The sequence below is a fragment of the Heptranchias perlo genome, chromosome 14 (assembly GCF_035084215.1).
Source record: "Heptranchias perlo isolate sHepPer1 chromosome 14, sHepPer1.hap1, whole genome shotgun sequence".
NCBI classification, from domain to species: Eukaryota; Metazoa; Chordata; class Chondrichthyes; order Hexanchiformes; family Hexanchidae; genus Heptranchias; species Heptranchias perlo.
The window spans coordinates 57,931,928-57,951,300 of NC_090338.1; positions in this window are offsets into that span (position 1 = coordinate 57,931,928).

Below are 19,373 nucleotides of genomic sequence, written 5' to 3' on the forward strand. Positions count from 1 at the left end.
TTCAAGTGTTCCATATCTAAAACAAAGTCAAGAGAGGAATTGTTTATCCTGAAAGCAGGTTTGAATATAAAACTGCCCAAACAAAGGGAGCTTTTGTTGCCACAGATAAACTCAGGCCTAGCACTGAAAGGACTCCTTATCACTCCATCAATGATCGGCCTCTCCGCTCACTCAAAGCCTGGCAGCAGGTGACAATTATTAACCCCCTCTCTGCCGCTGACACAATTGGAGCTCATTAACAAAAGAATGCAGCCTTTAGTAATTAAGGGATTAGACTGAATCAGGAAGGATTGCCACCACATGCCACAACAAGGCCAAGAAAGAAAGCACAGCCTCATCCAAAGCCTGCAGCTAACAGCACTAGGCAAGCTGTTTTCAACAAGTTTACACACATATACTTACTCTATTAGTATTACCTCATTGTAGCAAACTGGCATTCAGCAATTTTTAAATAACATGTAATTACCCAGATAAGAATCTCAACACCAGGGAGGATCGGAAGAGAAGAACCAGGTCAGGATGTAGTTAATAAATAAATTGGAAACCAATTTATAATCCATCCCATTTTCCCATTTTTAAAAAAGAAAAAAATATCAGGAAGCAGTTCAGCCTCTGTTCTATTTTTTTAAAAAAACTTTAAGTTGATGTCATGCACATAGTAGTGAGGAATTCAGTTTTGTGTGAATTTCGATGGGCTGCAGGAGCTGAGCTCAAGATTTGAGCTTGGAGTAGTAGTGGCAGTAGTGTGTCCCTCAGTGCCAGCAAAGAATGGGAGCATAAGTTCATGGAGCTTGGAGGAAATGGTGATGCTGAAATGCATAGGCACAGTCAAGCCTGGGCATTCTGTTTATTCATTCTAACAATATTTCTCATTTTCGTGGATTAGTTTTCTTAAGTTGCCTTGAGTCCTTCTTGAGCTGCACAACATTTCCTCTTACTGAAGTTGCAGATCCGTGGCTTGCTTATTGGTACTCTTGAGCTGGTCACTTGAGGTATGCAAAAGCAGGGTGCGTTGACATGTTCTCTGATTTTCTTTTCTTCTGGCATTAAGATCTCTTCAACTTGCCTCAACCCCACTACACGCTAACTCCCCTCCATTTGGCTTCTCCCCATATGGCTCAGCTAAGCTCATCAAATGGGGAAGACCAGGAAGAATCCTAGTCCTACGGCTCTGTGGCATTGTGTATCTAATCCACCAACACACCACAGGTCTACCCAAGAGTTCACCACTTTAATTAGTTTATTTGTTTAAATAATTATGTTTTCTCACAATTTTTCATCCCTCTCCCATCTTCTCTTGCAGGTATTGTCCCCATGTTGCGGTATTGTTCCATGGGAAGCCTCCAATATCTCACCAAAGCAGTCATTCTTAATATGTCGGCCTAGACTATTCAACTATACAGTCAATCCCAATACTGTCCTCACCTGACGTCTGCATTCATGCACTTCCAGCAGGGGTTACTCGATAACAATCAGGAGCAGGAAATCTAGCCAATATTCCCCTCCCTAACCCAGGGACCAGTCATAGCACCTCAGCTGAGATCAACTAATAATTCTGGAATCTTTCTAGTCTGTGTGACTTAATACTACACCAAGGAATTCATTTACCTGTTAAACCACTGAAGGAGCTTGACTTTAAATGCTTTCAATTTGGCTTGGATTCGATGGTTGCCTGTTGGTCGGACAATCTCCACCCTACAGTGGGTAGTGTAAGTGGGAGTTGGGAAGTGGAAGTCAACCCTGCTGACATACTGCATTCACCATGAAAACTTCTTCCTTGGGTCCATTTAAACATTCTCCAGTTAAACATTGGGAAAACTGAAACCATCATATTCAACCCTTGACACAAATTCCATGCCCTTGTCACCAATTCCATCCCCCTCCCTGGCCACTGCCTCAGGCTGAACCAGACTGTTTGCAGTCTTGGCATCTTATTAGACCCCGAGCTGAGCTCTCAACCCCGTACCCTCTCTACCACAAAGACCGCCTACCTCCACCTCTGTAACATCGCCCGCCTCAGCCCCTACCTCAACTGATGCGCTGTTGATATCCTCATCCATGCCTTTGTCACCTCTAGACTCGACTATTCCAATGCTCTCCTGACTAACCTTGCATTTTCCACCCTCCGTAAACTTCAACTCATCCAAAACTCTGTTGCCCCTATCCAATCCCATACCAAGTCCTCCTCAGCCATCGCCACTGTCTTTACTGACCTACATTGGCTCCTGGTCCCCCAATTCCTCAAATTTAAAATTTTCATCCTTATGTTTAAATATCTTCATGGCCTCATCCCTCTTTATCTCTGTTAACTCCTCCAGTCCAACAATCCTTCCCCCACCCCAAATCTCCATCCCACACACTCTGCCCTCTTGTGCATCCTCCCTCCACTTTGCTCCATCATTGGCAGCTGTGCTTTCAGCTACCAAAGTCTTAAGCTCTGGAATTCCCTCCCTAAACCCTTCCACTTCTCCACCTCCTCCAGAACCCTCCTTAAAACCCAGTCACCCCTTCCAAGAACATAAGAAATAGGAACAGGAGTAGGCCATCTGGCCCCTTGAGCCTGCTCTGCCATTCAACAAGATTATGGCCAATCTTCTACCTCAACGCCATTTTCCTGCACTATCCCCATATCCCTTAATGACTTTAATATCTAGAAATCTATCGATCACTGTTTTGAATGTACTCAATGACTGAGCTTCCACAGCCCTCTGGGGTAGAGAATTCCAAAGATTCACCATCCTCTGAGTGAAGAAATTTCTCCTCATCTCAGTCCTAAATGGCCCATGCCTTATTCTGAGACTGTGACCCCTGGTTCTAGACTCCCCAGCCAGGAGGAAACATCCTTCCTGCATCTACCCTGTCAAGCCCTGTAAGAATTTTGTATGTTTCAATGAGATCACCTCTCATTCTTCTAAACTCTAGAGAATATAGGCCTAGTCTACTCAAACTCTCCTCATACGACAATCCCACCATCACAGGAATCAGTCTGGTGAACCTTCGATGCACTCCCTCCATGGCAAGTATATCCTTTCTTAGGTAAGGAGACCAAAGTTATACACAATACTCCAGGTGGGGTCTCACTAAGGCCCTATATAATTGCAGTAAGACATCTTTACTCCTGTACTCAAATCCTCTTGTAATAAAGGCCAACATACCATTTGCCTTCCTATTTGCTTGCTGCCCCTGCATGTTAGCTTTGAGTGACTCATGTACAAGGACATCAGGTCCCTTTTGAACATCAACATTTCCCAATCTCTCACCGTTTAAAAAATACTTTGCATTTCTGTTTTTCCTACCAAAGTGGATAACTTCACATTTTTCCACATTATATTCCATCTGCCATGTTCTTGCCAATTCATTTAGCCTGTCTATATCCTTTTGAAGCCTCTTTGCATCCTCCTCACAACTCACATTCCCACCTAGTTTTGTGTCATCAGCAAACTTGGAAACGTTACATTTGGTCCCCTCATCCAAATCATTAATATAGATTGTGAATAACTGGGGCCCAAACACCGATCCCTGCGGTACCCCACTAGTCACAGTCTGCCAACCGGAAAAGGACCCGTTTATTCCTACTCTCTGTTTTCTGTCTGTTAACCAATTCTCAATCCATGCCAGTATATTACCCCCAATTCCATGTGCTCTAACTTTGTTCACCAACTTCCTGTGTGGGACCTTATCGAAAACCTTCTGAAAATCCAAATACACCACATGCACTGGTTCCCCCTTATCTATTCTACTAGTTACATCTTCAAAGAACTCCAATAGGTTTGTCAAACATGATTTCCCTTTCATAAATCCATGTTGACTCTGCCAAATCCTATTATTATTTTCTAAGTGTCCTGTTATCACATCCTTTATACTAAATTCTAGCAGTTTCCCTACTATTGATGTCAGGCTAACAGGTTTGTAGTTCCCTGTTTCCTCTCTCCCTCCTTTCTTAAATAGTGGGGTTACATTTGCTACCCTCCAATCTGCAGGAACCGTTCCAGAATCTATAGAATTTTGGAAGATGACAACCAATGCATCCACTATCTCTATAACCACCTCTTTCAAAACCCTGGAATGTAGATCATCAGGTCCTTGGGATTTATCGACTTTCAGTCCCATTAATTTCTCTGATACTATTTTATTACTAATACTAATTTTTTTTCAGTTCCTCATTCTTGCCAGACCCTTGGTTCTCTAGTATTTCTGGGAGGTTTTTTGTGTCTTCCTCCGTGAAGACAGACACAAAGTATTTGTTTAATTTCTCTGCCATTTCCTTATCCTCCATTATAAATTCTCCTGTCTCTATCTGTAAGGGACCCACAATTGCCTTCGCCAGTCTTTTCCTTTTGACATACCAATAGAAGCTTTTACAGTCCATTTTTATGTTTCTCACTAGTTTACTCTCATATTCTATTTTCCCTTTCTTTATCCTTGGCTCCTCCTCTGCTGAATTCTAAAATGCTCTCAGTGCTCAGGCTTACTGCTTTTTCTGGTAACTTTACATGCCTCTTCCTTTGATTTAATACTATCTTTAATTTCTCTTGTTAGCAACGGTTGGGCCACTTTTCCTGTTGGGTTTTAGTGCCTTAAAGGAATATATATTTGTTGCAAATTATATATTAATTCTTTAAATTCTTGCCTGTCTACCGTCATACCTTTTAATGTAGTTCCCAAATCAACCACAGCCAACTTACGCCTCATACCTTCGTAGTTTCCTTTGTTTAGATTTAAGACCCTAGTTTTGGATTGAACTACATCACTTCCAAACTTAATGAAGAATTCTATCATATTATGGTCACTCTTCCCTAAGGGCTCCTTTACAACAAGATTATTAATGAACCCTTTCTCATTGCACAATACTAGATCTAAAATAGCCTGTTCCCTAGTTGGACTGCAGCGGTTCAAGAAGGTGGCTCACTACCACCTTCTCAAGGGCAATTAGGGATGGGCAATAAATGCTGGTCTTGCCAGCGACACCCACATCCCATGAACAAATAAAAAAAGACATACTGATCTAGAAAACTATCTCGCGTACATTCCAGGAATTCGCCCTCCACAGTATTAATGCTAATTTGGTTTGCCCAATCTATATGTAGATTAAAGTACCCCATGATTACTGTATTACCCTTGTTACATGCACTTCTAATTTCCTGCTTTATACCAGGCCCTACATTACCATTACTGTTTGGTGGCCTATAAACAAATCCCATCAATGTTTTCTGCCCCTTGCTGTTTCTTAGCTCCACCCAAACTGATTCTACATCTTGATCTTCTGAGCCAAGATCCTTTCTCACTATTGTATTGATCTCATCCTTTATTAACAGCGCCATCCCAATCCTTTTCCTTTTTGCCTGTCCTTCCTAAATGTCGAATATCATTGAATATTCAGTTCCCAGCCTTGGTCACATAGAAACATAGAAAATAGGAAAAAGAGTAGGCCATTCAGCCCTGCTCCGCCATTCAAAATGATCATGGCTGATCGTCTAACTCAGTACCCTGTTTCCGCTTTTTCCCCATATCCCTTGATCCCTTTAGCATTAAGAAATATATCTATCTCCTTCTTGAATACATCTAATGACTTGGCTCCCACTGCCTTCTGTGGTAGAGAATTCCACAGGTTCACCACCCTCTGAGTGAAGAAATTTCTCCTCATCTTGGTTCTAAATGGCATACCCCGTATCCTGAGACTGTGACCCCTGGTTCTGGACTCCCCAGCCATCGGGAACATCCACCCTGCAGCCACATCTCCGTAATGGCAATTAGATCCTACCCATTTACTTCTATTTGTGCCGTCAATTCATCTACCTTGTTGCGAATGCTGCGTGCATTCAAGTGCCTTTAATTTTGCCTTTTTAACGTCTTTTCCTATTTTGACCTTATTTGCTGCTGGCCTTTGTTTCTGCTGCCTTCCAATTTCACTTACTACTTTTCTGCCTTCCACTTCCAGCTTTGTTACTTTCTCTTCTGAATCTCCTTCAGGTTCCCATCCCCCTACCAAGTTAGTTTAAACCCTCCCCAATAGCACTAGCAAACCTCCCCGCAAGGATATTGGTCCCGGTCCTGTTGAGGTGCAATCTGTCCGGCTTGTACAGGTCCCACCTCCTTCAGAACCGGTCCCAATTCCCCAGGAATCTAAAGCCCTCCCTCCTGCACCATCTCTTCAGCTACGCATTCATCTGCTCCAACCTCCTATTTCTATACTCACTAGCGCATGGCGCTGGGAGTAATCTGGAGATTACTACCCTTGAGGTCCTGCTTGGTGATCTCTTTCCTAACTCCTTAAACTCTGCCTGCAGGACCTCATCCCTCTTTCTACCTATGTCGTTGGTACCGATATGGACCACGACCTCTAGCTGTTCATGCTCTGCACACCCCCCCCTCCAGTATGTTCTGCAGCCGCTCAGTGACATCCATGACCCTGGCACCAGGGAGGCAACGTAACATCCTGGAATCACGTCTCCTTCTTTGGCTCGGCATTCTTTATTTTTGATTACGCAAGCATCTTGGGATGTTTTTCTATGTTAAAGGCACTATATAAATGCAATTTGTTGTTATTTGAAGGATCACTGGATTGTTTGTTCTTCAGTAAAGCTTTAATGAACAAAATATTACTAAACGCTGCTTATTCTACTCTAGCTATCGGTATGCAGGAGTGAAAAACATCACTTTTTTGGCAAAGAAAAATATTCAAAACAAATCCATAGGTTTTATTGTTGGATAAGGAAAGTTAGTTGTTATCCAACAGTTATTTTCCTTGGAAGTGACACCACAACACATAATATGCCTGACCTACTTCTCTCTCTCAATGTCACTGAGATGTTTTGGGTATATCCTTTGTTTATTTATTGTTCATTTTCAGGGGCTTTTTGTCCAACATTCATGATACTCAGCCATCTTGTGATCCAAGAATGGTCTCTCCTCTTTACAAATTCAATGATCTACAAGTAAGTTTCTGTTTCTCTGTAAGTACTGTCACAATACCTATAAATAGCTGCTTTTATATTGAGTTAAGTTCTATGCCAGTCCCCAGCGCAACCATTGGTGACCCCAAAGTATAACTCGTTAAGGCCAGCTTGCTTGAGCTTCACTGTGTAATGCACAGCCCAGTTTGCCAGGTGTGCCATTTAGAGAAATAAAGGGAGAGACAATGCGTAATGGTTATTTTTAATAATGGGATTGTCTGAAAAATGTGAGGAAAAAGAACCTTAGAAAGCCTGGTTTTGAATGGAGTTTGGGGAGGATAATTTTAGCAGCATTTTCTCTGAATGCAGCAGTGAGAAGTTTATTTTATAGGGATGTCCAAGCTTTTTCCTGAATGGGCTGCATAGGTGTGTACAATGGAGCCTTGGTGGACACATTTCAATGCGCTTCATAGACAATGAATTACTTTTAAAGGTAGTGACTGTCACTATGTAGGCAAACGTGGCAATAATTTTTTCAAGCAGCAAGCTCCCACCAACAGCAATGAATTGAATGGCCAGTTAATCTGTTTTTGGTGGCATTGGTTGTGGGAGGAATGTTGACCAAGAGACTGTGAGAGGTCCTTGCTCTTCTTCGAATGGTACTATTGGATATTTAACATTGTTCTGAACCACTGGAACAGTCAGGCGGGATCTCAGTTTAGCATCTCATCCAGAGGATGATACTTCTGATAATGCAACACTCTCAGTTCTGTACCAGAGCACCAGCCTAGTTTGTGTGCTCAAGTGGAAACAAGAGTGTGAGTCTCCATTGGCATAGGGTCTCTGGAGATTGGGCCATTTATATTAAACAGTGCTGTTGATGGTGGGAGTAACATCTGCCATTGACAACCCTTCTTAAAACGTAAAACCATTCCTGGCAAAGACAGTATGGAATTCAGTCAAACTGACCATAAGTTCTAAGTTTTACCACGCTCTGAACTAGTTGATCTCAGCCAGGGCGGCTAAGGAGGGGTAAACCAGTTCCCGCTCCTCATCACCATCCAATGACCCTGTTTGGAAAGTGAATGTGTGTCAATGGGTGAGAACAGGATCAGGTTTGGCTTTATTGCCCTTCACAGTCAATTAGCCTGCTGACATCCAGTGCCGAGGCTCACAACTACAAAATGTCCACTTGGATGAGGTGCCAGATGACTGCTGGCACCAATACCACCATACAGCAACATAAGTTAGTGCCTTCAGAGGAGAGGAAAACAAAATATCAGCAGTTCCTTATAGCATATCAACAGTGTGGATTCTTGTTACAACACAGGGAATACCACTCTGTTATTGAGAATGAGGTTTATACCTTGTTGGCATTACCGTAGCAACCACAAAGCATTGTAGCTCTGGATGCTAGAAATAGTGAGAGTACGGATCCCACTAACTATGTCACATAATTTAAAGTGAAGGAAAGTTGTCCTGCACTTTCTCTAATATCTCTGTTGTATTTATGTAATATGGTAGGTTTGCACTGTTTCAATACAGCTCATTACTGAGTAATGATTGTATTGTGGTTTTGGTCCCAGAGACTTATTTTATTCTGGTAAATGCAAGCATCCTGCCTGCTGCTAGAAGTTCTCTTCCAACTGCCATTAAACTGTGCATCCTATGCAAGAGAAGAAAGTAAAAACCATTAATTTCACTTACCAAAACATCTGCATCGATATTGCAAGGTTCTCCAAAAGCTCTCAGCAGGCACTAAATGTTCACTGAGGCTCTCATGGAATCAATGAATGTAATTAATGATTAGCTAGAGAGCTGTGTAATCATTAAACACAAACAAGAGGAAGACAGCTAATCCAAACACCAGAATATTACACAGCATTCTTGTATGAGGCTTTGAAAGTGCAATCTAGATCTATTCAATTCAGAGTCTGCTTTAACAAACTGTACATCTTAAAGGCATAAAATTTGATTGGACTTCTGACAAGGTGAAGTGCAACTGGTCCCTTTTCAGCAGCTCGGTGACGGTCAGCTCATGAAGGTGCAGTCAGTTAAACTACTGGATAAAGTGGTCAACATGGAGGTAAATTTAGGAGTGAGTTTCATCATCACAAACAGAAAGACAAACCCATTCAAATAAATTAAGCTGTGCTTATATTTAAAAACAAGATACCTGAAAACATGCAAGTCTCACTTCCAATGAGTGAGAGTTGACAGATATGTCAGGAATCATTATTTCAAGAGATGTGGATGACAAGACTTTTTAGCCTCTGCAGGAAAACAGGTAAACAGGTAAAATGAGGTGACTGGAAAGTGGGAGGGCAGGAGACAGCACATTCACTTCTTACACACAACCCCTTGCCTGTACATATGAATATACAAAAAGAGGAAAAGACTATCTGGTCCATCAAGCCAGTCCAATTGCATAGAATTACATAGAATTTACATTCGGCCCAACTGATCTGTGCTGGTGTTTATGCTCCACACGAGCCTCCTCCCACCCTACTTCATCTAACTCAATTCGGACATGGTGCAGCCACATACACCATTAACCCACTCTCAGAAGGAGCTGTGGAAAGAGAGTGGTGCTGTGAATACATACTTCGCGTATGAGCCTTATTCATGTGTAACAAGTTGAACTAACTTATTACGCTACAAGTCTCCCAATAGTTAAGGAGTCAGATAGCATAAGACCATCTTCTGGAATAAAAACAGAAAATGCTGGAAATACTCAGGCAAGTCAGGCAGCATCTGTGGAGAAAGAAACAGAGTTAATGTTTCAAATCGATGATCTTTCATCAGAACTGGAAGAAGCTAAAGATTTAACAGTTTTTAAGCAAGTACAGAGCCTGGGAAAGTGGTGGGGGAGGTGGGGAGAGGGGGGGAGAAGCGTAGGGGAGGAAAGAACAAAAGGGAAGGTCTGTGATAGGGTGGAGGGCAGAAGTGATTAAATGTCAAAAGGGATGATGGTGCAAGGCGAGGAGGGTGGTAAAGAAACAAAAGATGGGTCTAGAGGAGCTGTAAATGGCAACAGCAGAACCATTACCAGCACCTGCTGTCCAAAAAAATGGAAGCAGTGATTATGATCTGAAGTTATTGAAATCAATGTTGAGTCTGGAAGTTTGTAAAGTGCCTAATCGAAAGATGAGGTGCTGTTCCTTGAGCTTCCATTGAGCTTCATTGGAACGGTGCAGAAGGCCGAGGACAGAGAGGTCAGAGTAGGAGTGGGATGGAGAACTAAAATGGCAAACGACCAGAAGGTCAGGGTCACACTTGCAGACTGAACGGAGGTGTTCAGCAAAGCGATCACCCAGTCTGCGTTTGGTCTCCCCAATGTAGAGGAGACCGCATCGTGAGCAGCGGATACAGTATGCTAAATTGAAAGAAGTACAAGTAAACAAACCTGGAAGGAGTGTTTGGGCCCCTGGAAGGTGGGAAGGGAGGAGGTGAAAGGGCAAGTGTTGCATCTCCTGCGCTTGCACGGGTAGGTGCCGTGGGAAGAAGACCAGGTGTTGGGGGTGATGGAAGAGTGGACCAGAGTTTTGCGGAGGGAATGGTCCCTTCGGAATGCTGAATGGGGAAGATGTGTTTGGTGGTGGCATCGTGGTGGAGGTGGTGGAAATGGGCAGAGGATGATCCGTTGAATGTGGAGGCTGGTGAGGTGGAAGGTGAGAACAAGAGGGATCCTATCGTGGTTCTGGGAGTGAGGGGAAGGGGTGAGGGCAGAAGTGCGGGAAATGGGACGGAAACGGTCGAGGGCCCTGTCAACTACAGTTGAGGGGAATCCTTAGTTGAGGAAAAAGGAAGACACATCAGAAGAACTGGTGTGGAAGGTGGCATCGTCAGAACAGGTGCACCGGAGATAGAGAAACTGGGAGAATGAGTATCTTCTGGAATGTGCTAGCTGCCATAAAGCAAACTGTAGGAACAATACTGTCAAAAAACAGATGGAAATCATTCTGCCATAAATGAAACCAATCACACTGGGGAAGAATTAAGTGAAATCACACTGCACATAAGTGAAGGTTAACCAGACGTAAAGGGAGAGGGTGGCGGAAATGAAAAGCAAATAATGAGGGAATCAAATCTAATTTGGTTTAAAAATGTAAGCAGTTTTGATGTATTTCACCCTTAAACAATAAACATGTGTTTAAATGGGCCCGTGATATATCTCACTGTTATTGGTCACATTGTTCTCACTCCAGGTTCAAATGGACAGAAAATAAGGGGAGAATCACAATGGTTCAATATAAAGGGGAAACATACCGGCATCAAATGAGGGGTATTGCACTGGGACAAAATGAAGTATTAATGCTGAAATCTAACTTGAACCACATAGAGTCACACTGGAATCTGACTGGAGTCACATGCAGTCACACTGGAATCTGAATAGAGTCATATTGGAATCTAACTGGAGTCACGTGGAGTCACATTGAAATCTGACTGGAGTCACATTGGAATTTAACTGGAATCACATGGCATAACACAGAAAGAGGAGTTTTTCTTTACTGAAAAAAATTGTTCCTGTCTCAGGAGAGCAACCTCCACACACCCAACTCTCTCCCATTTTCGTGAGGTGCTAGTCTCTGTCATTCTGTTGGACTACAATGCAAAATATATCAGACTTGACAGACAACTCAATTTGCAACAAACAGAAAATTCCTAAATTCTACGTTTAGAAATGCTGATCAACTTCATCCTGGAATTTGCTTATGTTGAGGGAGTCATTACCTGTAAGAGATCCTTTGGCATCTTATCTGAGGGAGATGTTGAACACTGCAGGTGTTCCATATTCGTCAAAAAATGTACTTCTTCCAAATTGAGGTTCCAAAGGGTACAGTGTGCCCACTCCTTGCGAATAATTTGCTGAAAACGGAGACCCTTAATCTGATGGCAGATTCATAGACTCTTAGTCGTTTACATAGAAAGACTTGCATTTATACAGCCCCTTTCATGACCGTAGGACTTCCCAAAGTGCTGTACAGCCAATGGAGTACTTTTGAAATGTGGTCACTGTTATAATGTAGGAAACACGGCAACCAATTTGCGCACAGCAAGGTCCCACAATCAGCAATGTGATAATGACCAGATAATCTGTGTTAGTGATGTTTGTTGAGGGATAAGTATCGGCTAGGACACGGGGAGAACTCCCCTGCTCTTCTTCCAATAGTGCCGTGGGATCTTTTTTGTCCATCTAAGAGCGCTGATGGGGCCTTGATTTAACGTCTCATCCAAAAGACGGCACCTCTGACAGTGCAGCACTCTCAGTACTGCACTGGAGCATCAGCCTAGATTTTGTGCTCAAGTCTCTAGAGTGGTACTTAAACCCACAACCTTCTGACTCAGAGGCGAGAGTGCTAACACCGAACCACAGCTGACACCTTTGTCAGTTCTATGACGCTGTTAGTTCCCTACAGCTTGGGCTGTTTATGCGTTCAGAGTGCAGCATGCGGATGAAGAACTGCACATCTTCTGTTGGCTACACTCCTTTACCGTAAAAATCTTTGGAACCTGACTAGAGTTGCACTGAAGTCACACCAGTACAAAGTAAGATGCAGTGTAAATTTACACTGGAAAAAGTGTTGGATATCCTATTGAGCTGGTGTTAATTATCATTAGCAGCACATGGTAATGGAGGGCTTACACACAGCCTGAAACTGTTTGTGAGTAATCAGTCCAATTAGCACAATCACAAGTGTGTGATTTAACAAAACACTGAGAAATATAATTTGCCAATTCTCTGAAGGATCAATTCTCTTTTAAGTGTTTTTTTTACCCTCCAATTTTCTTCTCTGCTTTCCCGAAGGTACAGAATCATTTTGGCTTCCTGGCTTCACAGGCAATAGCCAACCTCCGATGCCTTGGTCAAACGGTCATTCTTCAAATAAGCTTAGATGATGAGTGTTGACAGGCTGTGGGACTGTGGCAAGTATCACAGATGAGCACGACACTGTCCTTACCCAGTGTCCACACGCATGACTTTCCAGCAGAGATCACCACATATCAATCGGGAATGGGAACCTTGGATGATTTTTTCCTCTCCCTAGCCAGGAGCACTGAGGCCAATTGTAATGCCTCTATAGGTAAACAATTATTTGTAGTTGGAAAAACGTTGGTAGCAACGGATGGCATGTATAACTAACAGATGAACTGCAGTATAGGAGATATGCAGTTCATGTTGTTTGCGTGTGTGTGTGTTGGGGCGGGGCGGGGGGGGGGGTCGGGGGAGGTAAAATCAGCAAGCAAAGATTTACCAATCTACCACAAGGTTATGTTGGCACAATCCAAATCATCACCAGTCTGAGACAGATCTTGTTTAGAAGTGGGCACTGATCCTGCATACAAATACTATAGATTGTATTCTGAGGGCAGATTTCAGCTGATTCTAGATTGGATCTGAGCTCCAAAATGCACTGCATTCAGCATAAGAGATGCAGAGGAATGCTGAAGTCCTGACAATAAGTATCAAAAATGATCTTTTTAGCTTAGCACACAAGATATTTGGGACTACTTTGTTCCTGTTTAGCTTTGCACACAAGCATATATGTTTGTTCCTGTTCCTGTTGTATCAATAATAGTACGGATATGTCAAGCCTCATATCTATTGAAAGTGGAAAGTGATCACAGTAAAAATCCAACATATAGAGGACTGACGGTATTTTTTGTGAATTATGTTACTTTATGTTTATGGAAGGCGGGATAAATGGTGTCTCACCTCAGATGTACAGAGAGGAGTGAATGATGGAGGTGGAGAGGAAGATCAGAAATGGGATGGGCAGGAGTGATGTAACACTGTACAGATATTTGGGACTACTTTGTTCCTGTTGTATCAATAATAGTACAGATATGTCAAGCCTCATATCTACTGAAAGTGGAAAGTGATCACAGTAAAAGTGGACTGACAGTTCCAGTTCAGGCCCAGACAAGTCTCTGTACTGACCTGGCAGGTGTCGGTGAGAATGCCAGCATATGCCTGTCAACTGCTGTAAGTGAGAGGGATTCTAGCACTTTTGACAACCAGCAGTCCAGCTCTGACACCCACCTGTAAGTATCTACTGATTGTCGCTCAGCTACATCCTGTTGGATTTCAGCCCAGATCTGAGCTTCCAGCACATCTGCCGAGTTTTAACCCTGTCTCCAGCTTTGTGCTGCTGTGTTTGTCACTGTGGAGGCAGTAAGATGTCAAGCCATGTGAAGTCAAATAAAGATTTGGCTTATGCTGTATCATTAAGCAGGGAGATAGGAAGAAAGATCATCCAGTGCTGTTACATAAAAGATCAGTATTCAGTTTTTCACATCTTTATAAATGAAGACCATAGTCATATTCCAGCTCCAGCTGTTTTGGTTCAGGAATCAATACCAAGTGTATATATCAGCATGTGCTATAAAGAAATCCAAGGAAGCTGCTCTGATGATTAAGTGTGTAAATACACCAGCTAATTTGTGGTACTGAATCTCAATTTCTGGCCTTTGTTGAACTAGCTGATCTTAGCCAAAGCAATGATGGGAGTTCGATAATTGACTTCAATGTCCCAAGGCTAAGGAGGGGGGTGAAAAAAATCAGGATTCCTGCTCCTGATTGTTATCCAATACTGGTAAGCATATATATCCCTGTGGGCATTGGATTGGATTTGGCTTGGAGTCCCCCACATTGAATAGACTATTGTCTTCGGTCCCTGCCACAAACTCCGTTCCCTAGCCACCGTCTCCATCCCTCTCCCTGGCCACTGTCTGAGGCTGAACCAGACCATTCACAACCTTGGTGTCCTATTTAACCCTGAAATGAGCTTCCAACCCCATATCCACTCCATCGCCAAGATCGCCCACTGCCACCTCCATAACATCGCCCGTCTCCGCACCTGCCTCAGCTCATCCACTGCTGAAATCCTCATCCATACCTTTGTTACCGCTTGACTTGACTATTCCAATGCGCTCCTGGCCGGCCTCCCATCTTCCACCCTCCATAAACTTGAGCTCATCCAAAACTCTGCTGCCTGTATCCTAACTTGCACCAAGTCCAGTTCACCCATCACCCCTGTGCTAACTGACCTACATTGGCTCCCAGTCTGCCAATGCCTCGATTTTAAAATTCTCATCTTTGTTTTCAAATCCCTGCATAGCCTCACCCCTCCCAATCTCTGCAACCTCCTCCAGCCCTACAACTCTCTGAGATCTCTGCGCTCCTCCAATTCTGGCCTCTTGCGCATTCCTGATTTTAATCGCTCCACCATTGGTGGCCATGCCTTCAACTACCTAGGCCCTAAGCTCTGGAATTCCCTCCATAATCCTCTACGCCTCTCTACCCCTCTCCTCCTTTAAGACCTACTTTTTGACCAAGCTCTTGGTCACCTTTGGTTAAATTTTGTTTGATAACGCTCCTGTGAAGCGCCCTGGGAGCTTTTACTACCTTTAAGGCACTGTACAAATACAAGGTGCTGTTGTTGCCCAGATTCACACAACAACTTGCATTTACATAGCGCCTTTAATGTAGTAAAACAGGATCGTCATAAGATAAAATTTGACACCGAGCCACATGAATAGGTGTTAGGACAAGTGACCAAAAGCTTGGTCAAAGAGGTAGGTTTTTGGGAGCGACTTAAAGGAGGAGAGAGAGGTAGAAAAACGGAGATGTTTAGTGAGAGAATTCCAGAGCTTAGGGCCTAGGCAGCTAAAGGCATGGCCACCAATGCTAGAGTGATGAAAATCAGAGATACGCAAGAGGATAGCTCTTTCAAAGAGCCGGCACAGGCACAATGGGCCGAATGGCTCCTTCCGTGCTTTATGATTCTATGATTCTATGAACCTTAAAGCAGTGCACTCTGCACTTTTTTGCTGGAAGCACAGGTTTAAGTCACTGCTCTTTTGACTGAATTCTGCCAATTGATCACCCAGGTACATTGCAGAAAGGGATTTGGTTGAGTTCAATGATGTGCTGACAGGTATTACCCCAGTTGGTGGGATAGGGGCGGCAGTCTGGCCATTGAAGGATCATTTACTACTAACTCTCCAGGAAAATGTTCCAAAATGGTTTGCTGCTGTTCAGCGGCTTATGTGAACCTGACCCGAGGCCCATATCAACAGTGCACATCTGTCATTCACAAGGTTAGAACAGATGTGCTATGTTTATGGTAATCAAATCACTAGAAACCAATTTCTAAGAACTTTTTACATGTGCACAATAAAGAATTAAAGAAATCTTTCAGTGTGGAAGAAGTGGAGACAATAATTCTAACCGATTTTGAGTCTTTTCTGACTCTTTCAGAGTTTCTCTTTCCATCTCACTACTGCTCCCTGACTCTCTTTCTCTCTCCTGGATTTCTTTGTCGCACTTTACATTTTCTCGCTATCTATCTTGGTGATATCTCGGTTCCTGGTATAAGCTAAGCTTGAAATACAACCGTTGTAAATAAGCCTTTAGCAGAGGGAGAATCTTTAAGAGAGAGAGAAGATGGTCAGCAGAGGAAGCACCTCCGAGGAGAAGAAAATCTTTAAGGGATGGAGTACATTTAGGAGAGGAAATGTATTTCGAAGAATGCTAGGATTAAACCAATTTCATTGTAACAACGAGGGCATAAATCCCAAGTGTTGCTAATTTCCTCAGCATTGCTAAGACTAGACTATTTCCTGACTAAATACAGTGCTGTCCAGACAGTTGTATCCACCACCACGTATTGTGGTATCCATACTGCAGCATCTCTCTAAATTTACAATGCAATTAAGACAAGAGTATGTCTCATCTATCCAGCATTTAGTATCTCCCAACATATTGAGAGAGCAGTCCAGGCCTTCTGCAGAAATCTCCTAACTTTCACAACAACATCCAGACATATATGGTGGCATTGAAAATGTATTTTCGGATATAGACAGCAATACCAAACCCTAGTATCTCATGATAGATACAACACAATGCAGACAATAGTGTCTCTCAGTACAAGTACAAGGAAAGAAGTTGTGTTTATATAGTGCTTTTCACATCCTCAGGAGGTCCAAAGTCTTTCACAGCCAATGAAGTACTTTAGAAGTGTCAATAAATACAGCAGTCAATTTGCACACAACAAAATCTCACAAACAGAATTAAATAAATGACCAGTAATCTGTTTTAGTGGTGTTCGCAAGGGATAAACGTTAGCCAGGAAAACTCCCTGTTCTTCTTCAGGCTCAGCTGTGAAGCTGTACATTGGCATCCAATGTGCTCACCAACACTCACTGTTGACAGTATTCTCATACTTGGGACAGCTAGTGCCCATGGAACCAGAACTGGCAAGAATCAATGACTTCAGAAGAGCAGAGCAAATTGGAATAAAAATATCACCAGAGAAAACTGGGATAATTACAAAGCTCAGGATACTTCAGGAAAATACTGAGCTCATTACATAATTCAGGATACTGCAGGACAATGCTGGACTTATTACACAGTGCAGGATACTGCAGAATACTGGGCTCATTACACAGTGCAGGATATTGCAGCACAATACTGGGCTCATTACACAGTGCAGGATACTGGAGAACACTGACCCATAATGTCCATGCATGTAGACTTCAGTAATGGGTCACTGGATAGCGGAGAGGAATGGCAATCCGGTTGACTTTGCCCCAGCCCAAGGCTGCTGAAACAACTGTAGTGCCTTCACTGTTAACCTAGCATGGGGGTTGAATCTGCAATCATCCTGGTGTGTATCGCCCAGTATGACACCAGGCATTGCGTGAACCATCGGGAGAACCCAGCCCCATTTTTCAGTTACTTTAATTTCTAAACATTTCTACAGAAGACTCTTGTATTGCAGATTTCCCCAGAGTCACTATTAGTGCAACTGTATTGATACCATGTCATTTAATAATGAGGTGAACAGCATAAGTACATAGAATTTCCCAAATTCCTACCACCAGTATAAACAGATAAGTTTGTTGTTAGTTTATCCAGGTATCAACATTCCAATTTGGAGAATGCGATTGTTTTTACATCACAAATATTGTGACCTGGGCAGCTGAGTGAGATGGAGTTGTTTCATGGCATAAACTTCTCTTCAATCAACTGAATTATGTCAGTGATGGGAAATAGGCATTCTTCTACTTTTTGGAATTCAATAACAACAACAACAACTCGCATTTATATAGCGCCTTCAACGTAGTAAAACGTCCTAAGGTGCTTCGCAGGAGTGTTATCAAACAAAATTTGACACCGAGCCACATAAGGAGATATTAGGACAGGTGATTAAAAACTTGGTTAAAGAGATAGGTTTTAAGGGAGCGTCTTAAAGAGGTAGCGAGACGGAGAGGTTTAGGGAGGAAATGCCAGAGCGTAGGGCCTAGGCAGCTGAAAGCACAGCCACAAATGGTGGAGCAATTAAAGTCAGGGATGCGCAAGAAGCCAGAAATGGAGGAGTGCAGAGATCTTAGAGGGTTGTCGGGCTGGAGGAGGTTACAGATTCAGGCAAGGTGCAACATTGATTAGAAGCAGCGTAAAGCTTCGCTCTCTCTACTCCAGTGGTTTTCAAACTTTTCCATGTGGGGGACTCCCTGCTAACATTGACCCACTCCCAGGGCCCCCCAGCAAATAGTGATACACTCCTGAGGACCGACCCCTCTGTCCTAGCATCTGAAAGATAGTTAGTTGCCCAAAAGAAAACAGTACTATCATGCGGAAAATGTTTTCTTACTAGTGTATCTGACATCAAGTGATGGATAAGCCAGCAACTTCTCCAGCTAAACACTGGAAAAGCCAAAGCCATCTTGTTCAGCTCTCACCCTTGCTCCCGACTCCACTTCCCTTCCCAGCTGTTTATTCAGATTGAAAAAAACGGTAGGCAGCCTTGTGTACTTTTCAACCTGGAACTTGTTTCAAACCCAATGTCCTGTCTATCACTGAGACAACATACTTCTTCGATAGCTCCTGAGCTCCTTTGTGGACAAACTCCAATTTGTCCAAAAATTCTGCCACTCATATCCTGTCCTGCACTGACTACTGCTCAACCATTACAGAAAATAATTAAGACGAGGGAGTTCGGCTCAAATGGGCTGTGATGGATACAAAAGGGGGTCCGGAAAGTATCTTTGTTGGGGGGGAGGGGACGGCAGAAGTTGGAGGGGGAGCTGGTGTGGGGTGCAGTGGGGGCAGGTGAGTCAAGGGAAGAGGCGAGTGGGGATGGGGTAGAGGGGCCAGAAAATACCTGGAGAAGAGGCGGAAATCTGGTGCTGCAGCAGGATATAAAACCTCTTCTGGTTAACGGGGAGGTGGCAACACTGAAGAAAGCAGGCAACCTGAACGACAAGGGTGGCAGCCAGATCGAAGAACAAGTGACAAACTTTAAGAATCTGGACCTGCATATGGAGATAAAGAGCAGTAAGGTTGGTCTATTTAGAGTCAGAGACCAGACAAGAATGTTGCGCACATTTTGTGGATAGAGGTAGCTGTGACAGTTAGTGCCACCTCCTTGAACCAACTCCTTTGCTGTGCTGGAAGAAGTTTGATGACCTCAC